The sequence below is a fragment of the Xenopus laevis genome, chromosome 3S (genome assembly GCF_017654675.1).
Source record: "Xenopus laevis strain J_2021 chromosome 3S, Xenopus_laevis_v10.1, whole genome shotgun sequence".
In the NCBI taxonomy this organism is placed as follows: domain Eukaryota; kingdom Metazoa; phylum Chordata; class Amphibia; order Anura; family Pipidae; genus Xenopus; species Xenopus laevis.
The window spans coordinates 115750230-115764926 of NC_054376.1; the positions used below are offsets into that span (position 1 = coordinate 115750230).

Here is a 14697-nt window from a genome sequence, read left to right on the forward strand (position 1 = left end):
GCGCTCTCCCGGGGGGGGGGGCGGTAATTTACCTAGGAAAACGATACCTTTTTTTAAGTGTTCCACTTCTGGAACAAGATTTAGAGCTCTAAATACCAAAAAATGAAAAAGTTATATTTTTCATGATATAGGGATCTATACCAGAAAAATATTTTACCTTTTTTATGAGGTAAATACACAATATAATACATGGACCCCCCCAAAAAAAATAATAATATATTTCTGGAAAGTACAAGTGTCATCTCCCATAGTAGCCATTATAATCCAATAATTCAAATTTTTAAAAATTATATCTTTTTCCGGTGTAATAATAAAACAGTAGCTTGTACTTGATCCCAACTAAGATATAATTAATCCTTATTGGAAGCAAAACCAGCCTATTGGCTTTATTTAGTGTTTACACCATTTTCTAGTACTAAGATCCAAATTACAGAAAGATCTGCTATCCGGAACACCCCAGGTCACAAGCATTCTGTATAACAGATGCCATACCTGTACCTTGTACTTGATCCCAACTAAGATATAATTAATCCTTATTGGAAGCAAAACCAGCCTATTGGGTTTATTTCATGTTTACATGATTTTCTAGTAGACTTAAGGTATGAAGATCCAAATTATGGAAAGATCCATTATCCAGAAAACTCCAGGTCCCAAGCACCTTCATCCCCCCATCTGCACAGTTGAAGTCTCTGCAGTACACAGCCCACACTCCCCCTCCCTCTCACAAACTTGTAACAGTTTCTCTTCAGTACCTGAATGCTGCTCAAATTCCCCAGCACAGGAAGCAGTGGCAGATTGACAGCAGACATAGCCAATAGGAGTTAAGTTAGCTGCCAGTACAATGTGTGATGTCATATAAGGAAGAGGAAGTGAACACTGTAGTGTTTTTGGGGGTCAGTGACCCCCTCCCAGCACAGGGTCTGTGTGGAACTGAAGGATTAGTACAGGGACACTTCTGAGGTGAATATCTCTTGAACTGTACTTTTTCTGTTAACTATTTCTATGGAAAAGTTTGTTCTATTCATGTGAACTGTTAGATTTGTCAATTTATTAAAAAGGTGAACAACCCCTTTAACAGAAATTCTGTCTCTTTATGGGGCAGATTTATAAAAATGTGAGTTCAGATTTTAATAAATAAAAATTCACTCAAGTTCTATTCATTCCTATGGGATTTTTAGAAGGGTATTTATCAAAAAGCGAGTTCTAATGTTCACCCATTGATAAATATCCTTCTAAAAATCCCATAGGAATGAATAGAATGAGAGTGAACCTTTATTTATTAAAATCTGAACTCACGTTTCGATAAATCTGCCCCATGTGTCAAATGCTATATGGTGCTGCAGTCTACAGACTAACCTGGATGTGTGTTCTTAGTTACCATCCAGTACAGTACATGGTACTGTTTTATTACTAAAGAGAAAAACATTACCATGTTTCATTGGAAAAAATGAGAATTGCTTGCTTAAACTGGACTACTACTAATACTACTGCCTCATTTAGGATCTTTCTGGATAAGGGTTTCATAATAATAATAATAATAATAATAATAATAATAATAATAATAATAATAAAGAGGGCAAAATAAGTATCCAATATGAACCTGTAACATTACTAAACATTCCCTCAGTAATTCAGTTCAAGGCAAGAATTGTAGAAAAAAAAAAATCTGAATTTACAACAATTTTGATTATTTTAAAAGAACAGAATCAGTTCAGAAACAATAACGGTCTATAGCATAAAGGAACAGTAACACCAAAAAAGTAAAGTGTTTTCAAGGAATGACAGTATAATCTTTTGTTGCCCTGCACTGGTAAACTGGTAAAATTGTGTTGTTTGCTTCAGAAACTCTACTATAGTTTATATAAACCAGCTGCTGTGTAGCCATGGGGGCAGCCATTCAAGAACAGGATACACAGTAGATAACAGATAAGTTCTTAAACGGGACTCGTCACTCAAAAAAATAATTCCAAACAAAATCCTATTTTATCATGTTAGTCAAGCAAAATAAACTTCAATTACACTGTAAAAAATGTTTTAATCTTGTTTCCTTCTGTCTGAGAGTTAATAATTTTAGCAAGCAGGGAGGAGCCATTTTGGGAACACTGTTATAAAGACAAGCCTTGCATCATCTCAGAATCTTCTTTGTGCACCAGAATAGGGGACCTGATGTCCATCCCCATGCACTAGTTACGCAATTAAATGGTGAAGAGAATGGGGGAATGTGAAGAGAGCAGTGACATGTAGGAAGTGCTGAATGGAAAGTGAAAGTAATTGCCTTGCCCGCCTCTATGCCTAAGGCATACAGGAGGGGCAGGCAATATTTGATTGACAGCGGAGATTTTTAAATGAGTTTACAACAGCTATGAATACTTTAATAAAAAAAAATATTTGGGTTTCATGTTTAATTTGAAAATAACTTTTAATATACAGATTTTTATGTCTGGGTGACAAGTCTACTTTAAGGATCCCTTTGTATTCTTCAGAGCTTATCGGTTATCTGCTGTATATCCTGAACCTTGTCTCTCTTTTTCAGCTTTGAATGGCTGCCCCCATGGCTACACAGCAGCTTCTTTATATAAACTATAGTAGTACTTATCTGTTATCTACTGTTTATCCTGTGCTTGAATGGCTGCCCCCCATGGCTATACAGCAGCTTCTTTATATAAACTATAGTAGTACTTATACGTTATCTACTGTGTATCCTGTGCTTGAATGGCTGCCCCCATGGCTACACAGCAGCTTCTTTATATAAATTATAGTAGAGTTTCTGAAGCAAACACACCAGTTTTACCAGATCAGCTCAACAGTACATTTTATTGTCACTTTTAAAACTTTAATTTTTTGGTGTTATTTGTTCACCTTTGGGTTAACTTTTAGTATGCTATAGAGATCAATTTGTGTTTCGCCTTCATTTTGTATTATAAGTGGTTTTTAAATTATTTAACTTTATTGTTCAGCAACTCTGGAATTTTAGCAGTTATCTGGATGCTAGGGTTCAAATCAACTTAACAAACCAGTGAGTGACTGGAGACTGGTATTTGATTATGAGAGGACCTGAATAGAAAACTAAGTAATAAAAAGTAACTATAACAATAACATTTTAGACTCACAGAGCAATAGTTTTTTTGATTACACTTTAAAAAAAGTTGTTTTTCCGGCTGATTTATTGAAGATTTCTTCCAAAACCCTGCTAGTCCTGCCCATCTGTTGCACTTTCTGTTGCCTCCTTTCCCAGGCTGTGCAGGGGAGCAAGCAGCACACTGTATTGTAGTGTAGGAACCTATCAGAAGCTAGACTAACCTGATGGAGAACTGTGTGAATGCGAGACTGTGATTAGCTATTCCCCTCCTACTGTTTTCCTGGCAGGGACCGTTAGGAGACACCCACCCCTTATTTGAAACACGGACAGGGATCATAGCAGATCTATAGGTAGCTCCAATAAAGGGGCAATTTTTAAAAATATTACTTTTTGGCTGAAAAGTAAGCCAGCACCATATATTAATCATTATTGCCTACCTGATTGGATGTCTTTTTAGTTGTGCTCCAGCAAAATTCTGTACTGAAATCCGTTTTAAAAAACAGAACAGATTTTTTTTATATTTAATTTTGAAATCTGACATGGGGTCAGACATGTCAGTTTCTCAGGTGCCCTCAGTCATGTGACTTGTGACTTGTGCTCTGATAAACTTCAGTCACTCTTTACTGCAAGTTGGTGTGATATCACCACCTCAACCCCCCCCCAGCAGCCTAACAAAACAATGGTAAGGTAACAGATAGGTCCCTGGCACAAGATAACAGCTCAATTGTAGAACAATTGTAAGAACAGCACTTAAATGGTAAAAATCCAAGTCCCACTGTGACTCCTTCAGTTACATTGAGTAGGAAAAAATAGCCTTTCTGAAAGCAGTTACATCATGAAGTGCTGGCTCTTTCTGAAAATGCATAACCAGGTAGAACTACCTGAGATGGCTGCCTAAACATCAGCGTGAATTGTCTGCAGTGTAATTTAAAAAAAAACTACACCATACAAATCATGACAGAATAATTTAGTCATTTATCAACACTGGGGATATTTGCACTTTCATTTTTCTACTGATAGTAGGCTACTGACTGATTAATTTGCATGGGTTACTCCCCATTTACATAAACGCCAAGTGTTGATAAATTAGCCTGAGTAAGTTTTGCCGTTTCCACACCCTCGTCACAGCAACCTGACTGGCCAAGGAATATTCTCAGTCAATTAGGTTGCTGCCTACTAGAGACTTGGAACCTGCACAATCTTTTCAGACACTGAGGGACTTATTTATTAAATGTGGAATTTTAGTGGTTTTAGAGCTTTTTAAATCCACAGCTAAATTGACAAACTCTAAAACCGCAGCTGTCATTGAATTTATTAAAAATTCCATATACAAAAATTACTAAAAAACAAAAAATGGAGTCTATGGGAAACTGCCCTTGTGTAATTCAGAGCTTTCTGAATAACTGGTTTCTGGATAATGGATCTCATCTTTTTACTGTATATATATATATATATATATATATATATATATATATATATATATATATAAAATATATAGAGCGAAGAATGGTGGCACAACACGTGTATAGGTATAAGGTGCCTGGGTGCAGAGCTATGTAGAAGTATGTACAATGGCTCTAAATAAGCTAGCACTCCCAGGTCTTAAAAAGTGGAGAAAAGAGTTTTATTCAAGCAAAATATAACTAACTTTTTTGGCTAGGTCCCTACCCTTTCTCAAAGCACTATATATATATATATATATATATATATATATATACACACACATATACATAACATTCAAAAAATGACCAGCAACACCAGGATTTAGTGAATCCAAAAAAAGTATTGTATTTTAGAGTGCATTACACTCTAAACGCACTCTAAAATATAATACTTTTTTGACTCACTAAATCCCGGTGTTGCTGGTCATTTTTTGTATGTATGTATATAAATATATACACACATATTTCTAAGTGAAAATACAAAATATATATATATATTTTACTCAAACTTATGATACATCTACATGTTTCAATCCACAGCTTGGCCACCCTCACGGGCCATCTCACTGCTGATGTGGGGGGGGGCACACTAAATATATATATATTTTTTTTGTTTTCCCCCTTTCTGAATTTCTCGCACCTCCAGACACAGAAGTGTTTTTTTTTTTTTCTGTGATCGGGTCCCCTTTAATTCTGTCAAGTCATGATTGGTCAGGCTGCAGAGTTTTCAGCACTCGCATGTTTTTATTAGTAGCCAAGACCGATGGATATGGCGATGCATCACTGCCAATTATCAGCCGGAGCGAAGGAGCAATTGAAGGTTGAAATATCCGACTCATGATGAAGGCTCAAATAACATAAACACCCATTAAATACAAAGCCAAATCTTAAGCACTCAGACTCTTATGGGCCTCTGTTTTGGGAAATACAGTTGAACCTCAATTTTACATCCTCTGATTTTTAGTTCATAGTATATATATATTATGCAGAATACATTTCCCTGATTTTACATTTCCCTGGATTTTTCTGGTCCCCTGGAAAACATTAAATGGGGGTCCTACTGTAATGCTGTTTGTTCAAAGCAGTCAGAGCAGAAAGTGACATTTAGAAAGACTGACATTTAGCAGCGAGACTTACTTGGTCTGAAAGCCCCAAATCCAAAGATGCTCCAGTAGCACCTGCAAATATGGCACAGGCTCTCCTCTTAACTCAAACAATATCCCTTTGTAGATAAACGCAAACCCAGACAGGCGAATAGCGGCGAAAACAGGCGCTAAATAGAAAGGCAACGCTATAAATCTATTATACTGCAGGGAATAGACCTATTCTATCCTCACACCCACAGCTCGTCGCTCAGCCAAATTCCCACTACCTTCCTTGGAGATGCGCATGCGCCGAGCAGCGAGGCGGACACTTCCTGCGAAATGTGTTTCAATTGTGAGTGATGGGTGCGGTCACGTGCCACCGCGCATGCGCCTTGAATGACGCGCCGGTTGTGAGGCAGAAGTTCTATACTCGGCCCCCTGCGTTTTGCCGCGGTGTATAGTCGTGTATTTGCTATAGAAATAGACGCGTGCGTCGGCATTCAAGTAGTAAAACGGGCGCCACTTGCTTCACAACAGAGCGAAAAAAGCGTGACGGGTCTAAATCCTTAATGTAAAGTCCATATTCATCTTTATGTATTTAAACAGCGATAGGTTATTTGGATTTAGACTTGGGGGCCTAATTAGAGAAGAAATTTGAAGTGTGACCCCCCTCCACCATGAAAATGAATCCGCCCCTGACAAGTGTGTTTATTGAAATAAAAGCGATGACAAATAACACGGTGGACTATAAACAATTACATAAAGACAATTGCGTTCAACATTAACCTCCACATGCAATAATAAAGGTGCAGTAACCCATAGCAACCATTACAATGTTTGCTTTTAAAGGAGAACTAAACCCCCATTAATCAAAAATCCCCTTTCCATCAATTGCCCCCACCCCCTTACTGCTTTCTCCCTCATTAAGTTGGCCATAGACCAAATCAATTTGTACGATTTTCGGACCGTGTGTGGAGAGTCCCGTCGTTTTTCGTCCCACAGAAATCGGTCGTTTGGTCGATCGGACAGGTTATAAGATTTCTGTCGGCTGCCGATAATATCTCTGCATGTATTGCCGATCGTACGATTTTCAGTGGGAGACTGTCTCTAGCTTTGGTTGGACATAACTTTCGTACGAATGCTGTCAGGGGCAGAACATCGGCTGATCTGTTCTTTTCTACTTTATTTGATCTGAATGGTTAGTGGCAGGTCAGGAGATGGATTCGAACGATCGGATCTTTGCATCTATGGCCAGCTTTAGTAACTCAGTGGAAAAAGTATCCCTGTCATGTACCTTGGGATAATTATACAGAGTAGCGCAGCAGAGCTCTTTGGCGCCATCTTCTGTATCTTCCGATACTCTGCTTTTCCTTCGGCAATCTTTGGAGCTTTCTGCGCATGTGCAGTAGGCATGAATACCAGAATGGTCCCAACTGCGCATGAGCGAAAAAGCTCAGTGCCGGCGCTCACTTCCGACAGGAACCAGAAGATGGCGCCGGAGAGCTCCGCTGCACTACTCTGCATGAATATACCAAGTTACATGACAGGGACACTTACTAAGGAGGGAGAAAGCAGTGAGGGGGACAATGGACGGAAGGGGGTGGGGTTTTTGATTAACGGGGGGTTTAGTTCTCCTTTAAGCGGGTGACCAGCTGATTTCTTACTATAGCTTAGGGTTGCCACATGGCCGGCTAAGCATGTAAAACACCTGCCAAGGCCAGTATTACAATTTTACCCTTAAAGGAGACATTTTGTGTAAAAAATAAGAATGTACCAGTGCGTTATACTCATTTAAAGGGAATGTAAAGTCTAAAATAGAATAAGGCTAGAAATGCTGTATTTTGTATACTAAATAGAAACATGAACTTACTGCACCACAAGCCTAATCAAACATATAATTTATGCTTTCAAAGTTGGCCACAGAGGGTCAACATCTTGTAACTTTGTTAAACATCTTTGCAAGACCAAGACTGTGCACATGCTCAGTGTGGTCTGGGCTGCTTAGGGATCGTCGTAAACAAAGCTGCTTGAGTTCTGCATGGCTGGGAAGTAAGGCGAGGGCTCCCCCTGCTGTTCATAAGTATGATTGTTTCCCTGCTTAGCAGTTAGGGACCATCTGACAATTCCTATCCACAGCAGTAAATGAAGGGAGAATTTCACTGCATGCAGTCAGGTTTCTTATAAAAACGGAACACATTTTTTAATTAAAGTATATTGGAGATAGGTTTCTTTTTCATTAAAGAAAGTAAAAATGGTATTTTATTTTTTTACCTTTACATTCTTTTTAACCCTTTAAGTGCCACAGAACGTAGAATCTACGTTCTGTGGAAAAGTAACTTGAAATGCCACAGAACGTAGATTCTACGTTCTGCAGCACTTCCGGGTTCTGGAGCGGAGGAGCGGCTGTTAGAGCCGCTCGCTCCGTTCCGCATCGATCCCCTGCCCCTAGGCAACGAGCAGAGCAGGGGATCGAGTGGCCCCTGGGGCGCGATCGCCCAGGGGCCCAAAAACAGCAGCAGGCACGTGTAACTTACGTGTCCTGCTGCTGCAGCCTACACCGCGCTGGATATCTCCGCCCCCACAGCACAGGCACACAGAGGACGTCGCAGATCTCTTCCTGAGGCCCTTCCAGATCGCCTGCAACAGTCTCCAGCGATTTTTTCAGGTTAGTGCAACAATTACACACACAAACACACACTTATTACAGTAATACACACTTAGATTCACACTTACACACACTTACACATACATTTTTGGGGATTGGGGGGGTCACTTACACTCACTGCACTTACACACATGTGCACACGCACACACGCGCACATAACATGTAATTTACCATTTGTACACACGCACACGCACATACATGGCATTGTGGCTTTTTTTTTTTTTTCTTATCGCATCATTTCTTTTTTTGGCTGAAAAAAATGTTTTATTGCCATTACGAATAGCGTATTCGCTAACCGTACTGTGCAATATCTTTTTTATGTTATTTCGGTGATTATATTGCAATTTTGGGTATTTTGGTGCATTTTTAGCATTTTTATTGAATTTTTAGCCATTTTATTGCATTTTCAGCTCTGCGTATGTTGTGTTCACTTGTTTCTAGCCGTATAACCTGTTTGGCCCAGCTAAAATATTCAAACTGTGATTCTGACGGCCGATAACACGAGTCTGGAAAAAAAACATTGATTTTTGTGGTTTTATTGGATTTTTTTGCATTTCACTCTTTACTGCCTTATTTTGTTTTGCCTTGTAAATTTTATTTACTATATATCCATTTCCATTTGGGGGTCTCTGTGCACCACATAGTTTGGTACCCATGGCGTTCATATTTCATATTTAGGATGTTTCATATTTAGGATGTTTTATGCTGATACGTTACGAAATGTGGGGCATATAATGGGGTAAAATTCAAGCTTTGTGACGATTTTCAGAAATTTCATAAAAACCTTTATGTTCAGCATTGCTTTGCAGTTTGGCAGTTTACAGTAGAAACATTTATTTACCCATATTGTATTCGTCAGAATGTGTACTTTCTGAAAATATATGGTTTTCTGGGGTCTCTGTACTGTTAGGGGGGTCTAATGTCGCATAATACACACACCAGGTGCTCAAATTGAAGCAGCCAGCGCGTCAGCCGTGAAAATGTATATACACTATTGTCATTTGGGGGTCTCTGTGTGCCACATAGTTTGGTATATCTATGCATATTGGGCATCAAAGTGTTCAGTAGACCCCTGGCGTTCATATTTAGGATGTTTTATGCTGATAAGTTACGAAATGTGTGGCATATAATGGGGTAGAATTCAAGCTTTGTGACGATTTTCAGAAATTTGATAAAAACCGTTATGTTCAGCATTGCTTTGCAGTTTGGCAGTTTGCAGTAGAAACACTTATTTACCCATATTGGATTCGTCAGAATGTGTACTTTCTGAAAATATATGGTTTTCTGGGGTCTCTGTACTGTTAGGGGGTCTAATGTTGCATAATACACACACCAGGTGCTTATATTGCAGCAGCCAGCGCGTCAGCCGTGAAAATGTATATACACTATTGTCATTTGGGGGTCTCTGTGTGCCACATAGTTTGGTATATCTATGCATACTGGGCATCAAAGTGTTCAGTAGACCCCTGGCGTTCATATTTAGGATGTTTTATGCTGATACGTTACGAAATGTGTGGCATATAATGGGGTAGAATTCAAGCTTTGTGACGATTTTCAGAAATTTGATAAAAACCGTTATGTTCAGCATTGCTTTGCAGTTTGGCAGTTTGCAGTAGAAACACTTATTTACCCATATTGGATTCGTCAGAATGTGTACTTTCTGAAAATATATGGTTTTCTGGGGTCTCTGTACTGTTAGGGGGGTCTAATGTTGCATAATACACACTCCAGGTGCTCATATTGCAGCAGCCAGAGCGTCAGCCGTGAAAATGTATATACACTATTGTCATTTGGGGGTCTCTGTGCGCCACATAGTTTGGTATATCTATGCATATTGGGCATCAAAGTGTTCAGTAGACCCCTGGCGTTCATATTTAGGATGTTTTATGCTGATAAGTTACGAAATGTGGGGCATATAATGGGGTAAAATTCAAGCTTTGTGACGATTTTCAGAAATTTGATAAAAACCGTTACGTTCAGCATTGCTTTGCAGTTTGGCAGTTTGCAGTAGAAACACTTATTTACCCATATTGGATTCGTCAGAATATGTACTTTCTGAAAATATATGGTTTTCTGGGGTCTCTGTACTGTTAGGGGGGTCTAATGTCGCATAATACACACTCCAGGTGCTCATATTGCAGCAGCCAGAGCGTCAGCCGTGAAAATGTATATACACTATTGTCATTTGGGGGTCTCTGTGCGCCACATAGTTTGGTATATCTATGCATATTGGGCATCAAAGTGTTCAGTAGACCCCTGGCGTTCATATTTAGGATGTTTTATGCTGATAAGTTACGAAATGTGGGGCATATAATGGGGTAAAATTCAAGCTTTGTGACGATTTTCAGAAATTTGATAAAAACCGTTATGTTCAGCATTGCTTTGCAGTTTGGCAGTTTGCAGTACAAAACACTTATTTACCCATATTGGATTCGTCAGAATGTGTACTTTCTGAAAATATATGGTTTTCTGGGGTCTCTGTACTGTTAGGGTGGTCTAATGTTGCATAATACACACACCAGGTGCTTATATTGCAGCAGCCAGCGCGTCAGCCGTGAAAATGTATATACACTATTGTCATTTGGGGGTCTCTGTGCGCCACATAGTTTGGTATATCTATGCACATTGGGTATCAAACTGTTTAGTAGACCCATATGTTTATATTTAGGATGCTTTATGCTGGTAATGATACATGGACAATACGATGCTGGAAAGTTGAAGCTTTGAGGCAATTTCCAGATATTTCACCAAAACCGACAACTTTGGGAAAGCCTTGCGACTCAGTAGTTTGGAGCAATAAGGCATGGGTACCCATTTTAGATTCTGTAGAATGTGTACTTTCCAAAAATGTATGGGTTTGGGGGGTAAACATATATTTCTGTGTTTTTACCCCACAAAAATGCAGTCAATGTGTTGATTTTTCATTAGCTGAAGTTACCCACGGGACTGTTTGTATGCGCTAACTTCATTTTGGGGCCTCTAAATGCCAGATACTTTGGTAAACCTATGAACAATGGCCACCAAACTGTTCGGAGGAACCCTGGCAATCATATTTAGGGTGCTTTTTCTTAGTGCATAACGATACATGGGTGATATGGTGCTGAGAAGTTGAAGCTTTGACGAAATTTTCAGATATTTCACCAAAACCGACAATTGTGGGAAAGCCTTGCGACTCAGTAGTTTGGAGCAGAAAGGCATGGGTACCCATTTTAGATTCGGTAGAATGTGTACTTTCCAAAATATATGGGTTTTGGGGGGTAAACATATATTTCTGTTTTTTACCCCACAAAAATGCAGTCAATTTGTTGATCTTTCATTAGCTGAAGTTACCCACGGGACTGTTTGTATGCGCTAACTTCATTTTGGGGCCTCTAAATGCCAGATACTTTGGTAAACTTATGAACAATGGCCACCAAAATGTTCAGAGGAACCCTGGCAATCATATTTAGGGTGCTTTTTCTTAGTACATAATGACACATGGGTGATATGGTGCTGGGAAGTTGAAGCTTTGAGGCAATTTTCAGATATCTCACCAAAACCGACAATTGTGGGAAAGCCTTGCGACTCAGTAGTTTGGAGCAGAAAGGCATGGGTACCCATTTTAGATTCTGTAGAATGTGTACTTTCCAAAAATATATGGGTTTTGGGGGGTAAACATATATTTCTGTTTTTTACCCCACAAAAATGCAGTCAATTTGTTGATCTTTCATTAGCTGAAGTTACCCACGGGACTGTTTGTATGCGCTAACTTCATTTTGGGGCCTCTAAATGCCAGATACTTTGGTAAACTTATGAACAATGGCCACCAAAATGTTCAGAGGAACCCTGGCAATCATATTTAGGGTGCTTTTTCTTAGTACGTAATGACACATGGGTGATATAGTGCTGGGAAGTTGAAGCTTTGAGGCAATTTTCAGATATTTCACCAAAACCGACAATTGTGGGAAAGCCTTGCGACTCAGTAGTTTGGAGCAGAAAGGCATGGGTACCCATTTTAGATTCTGTAGAATGTGTACTTTCCAAAAATATATGGGTTTTGGGGGGTAAACATATATTTCTGTGTTTTTACCCCACAAAAATGCAGTCAATGTGTTGATTTTTCATTAGCTGAAGTTACCCACGGGACTGTTTGTATGCGCTAACATCATTTTGGGGCCTCTAAATGCCAGATACTTTGGTAAACTTATGAACAATGGCCACCAAAATGTTCAGAGGAACCCTGGCAATCATATTTAGGGTGCTTTTTCTTAGTACGTAATGACACATGGGTGATATGGTGCTGGGAAGTTGAAGCTTTGAGGCAATTTTCAGATATTTCACCAAAACCGACAACTTTGGGAAAGCCTTGCGACTCAGTAGTTTGGAGCAGAAAGGCATGGGTACCCATTTTAGATTCAGTAGAATGTGTTCTTTCCAAAAATATATGGGTTTGGGGGGTAAACATATATTTCTGTGTTTTTACCCCACAAAAATGCAGTCAATGTGTTGATTTTTCATTAGATGAAGTTACCCACAGGACTATTTGTATGCGCTAACTTCATTTTGAGGCCTCTAAATGCCAGATACTTTGGTAAACCTATGAACAATGGCCACCAAACTGTTTGGAGGAACCCTGGCAATCATATTTAGGGTGCTTTTTCTTGGTGCGTAACGATACATGGGTGATATGGTGCTGGGAAGTTGAAGCTTTGAGGCAATTTTCAGATATTTCACCAAAACCGACAATTGTGGGAAAGCCTTGCGACTCAGTAGTTTGGAGCAGAAAGGCATGGGTACCCATTTTAGATTCGGTAGAATGTGTACTTTCCAAAAATATATGGGTTTTGGGGGGTAAACATATATTTCTGTGTTTTTACCCCACAAAAATGCAGTCAATGTGTTGATCTTTCATTAGCTGAAGTTACCCACGGGACTGCTTGTATGCGCTAACTTCATTTTGGGGCCTCTAAATGCCAGATACTTTGGTAAACTTATGAACAATGACCACCAAAATGTTCAGAGGAACCCTGGCAATCATATTTAGGGTGCTTTTTCTTAGTACGTAATGATACATGGGCGATATGGTGCTGGGAAGTTGAAGCTTTGAGGAAATTTTCAGATATTTCACCAAAACCGACAATTGTGGGAAAGCCTTGCGACTCAGTAGTTTGGAGCAGAAAGGCATGGGTACCCATTTTAGATTCAGTAGAATGTGTACTTTCCAAAAATATATGGGTTTGGGGGGTAAACATATATTTCTGTGTTTTTACCCCACAAAAAATGCAGTCAATGTGTTGATTTCTCAGTAGCTGAAGTAAAGTCCTGAACAATTTGGATGTGCTAACTTCATATTGGTGTCTCTAAATGCCAGATACTTTGGTAAACCTATGCATAATGGGTATCAAATTGTTCAGTGGACCCCTGGCAATCATATTTCAGGTGCTTTTTCTTGGTACCTAATATAGTTTGGGATATGCGGAGCAGCAAAATAAAACCTTTGAAATGATTTTTCAGAATTTTGAATTTTTTGTTGAAAAACCGCTATGTTCAGACAAGCTTTTATGTTTGGTAGTTGGGAGTAGAGAGACATAGTTACCCATTTTGTAATCGGCAGAATGTGTACTTTTCAAAAATGTATGGTTTTCTGGGGTAAACCTACGGTTTCAGGATTTTTTTGCCTTGGAATCTAAAGCATGCCGTTTTCTGCCTTAGTGCTTTCAAAATTCGGTAATATACTGCCGGGAGTTTTTGCTGTACAGAAATCCTAAATCTCCCTAAAACTATACATATCTGGTATTGGCACGTTCGAGAGACATAAGGCTTTCCAAATCAGTTGGATTTTCATCCGTAAAATGAAATATTTTTCTGATATAAATTGATATACGATGAAAAATGGTAATTTTTCATTTTTTTTTGGTATTTAGCACTATAAATTTTTTTGCACAGGTGGAAATACATGAAAACTCAGGCAGATTTAGAAAGCTCAGTTTCTACCGAAAAAAACAATGTATAGTTTTCCTAGGTAAACTATAGGTTTCCCCTCAGAAAATGCCCCTAAAGTGAGAGAGCACAAAATGTTTCAAAAACGGCTGGCATTTCGCGTAACCAAAATGTGAAATTCTGCTGGCACTTAAAGGGTTAAATATAGAAGAATTGTGCTTAAAATAGTAGTGTTGATTTATTGAATATTTCTGCAAAAACCCTAATTATCTCTCCCTTCTCTTCCACTTCCTGCTCCCTGAATTCCCAGGCTGCGCAGGGGAGCCGGCGGCTCTCAGCCCACTGCACTGTAGGACAGGAACCAATCAGCAGCTAGCAGGACCTGATAGGGAACTGAAGCCTGTCTGTGCTTGTGTGACTCCAGGGCTCTCATTGGCTGACGCCCTCCTACTGTGCTTCTGGCAGGGACACGCCCACCCCTCATTTGAAACACAGACAGTAACCAGA

The 14697-nt window shown here is 39.2% G+C and overlaps 1 protein-coding gene across 2 annotated transcripts in view; it reads right to left on the bottom strand.

Annotated features, from left to right (window-relative positions):
* fam13b.S (family with sequence similarity 13 member B S homeolog) overlaps nt 1–5988 on the bottom strand; it is a 63799-nt gene extending 57811 nt beyond the window's left edge. Inside the window, exon 1 of one of the 2 annotated variants that reach the window (XM_018256216.2) lies at nt 5659–5986. The gene's annotated coding sequence lies outside the window, so the exon portion shown is untranslated. Of the gene's footprint in view, nt 1–5658 lie in introns of both variants that reach the window. The other variant, XM_041588763.1, reaches the window with a different exon arrangement.
* Between the last annotated feature and the right edge of the window lie 8709 nt (nt 5989–14697).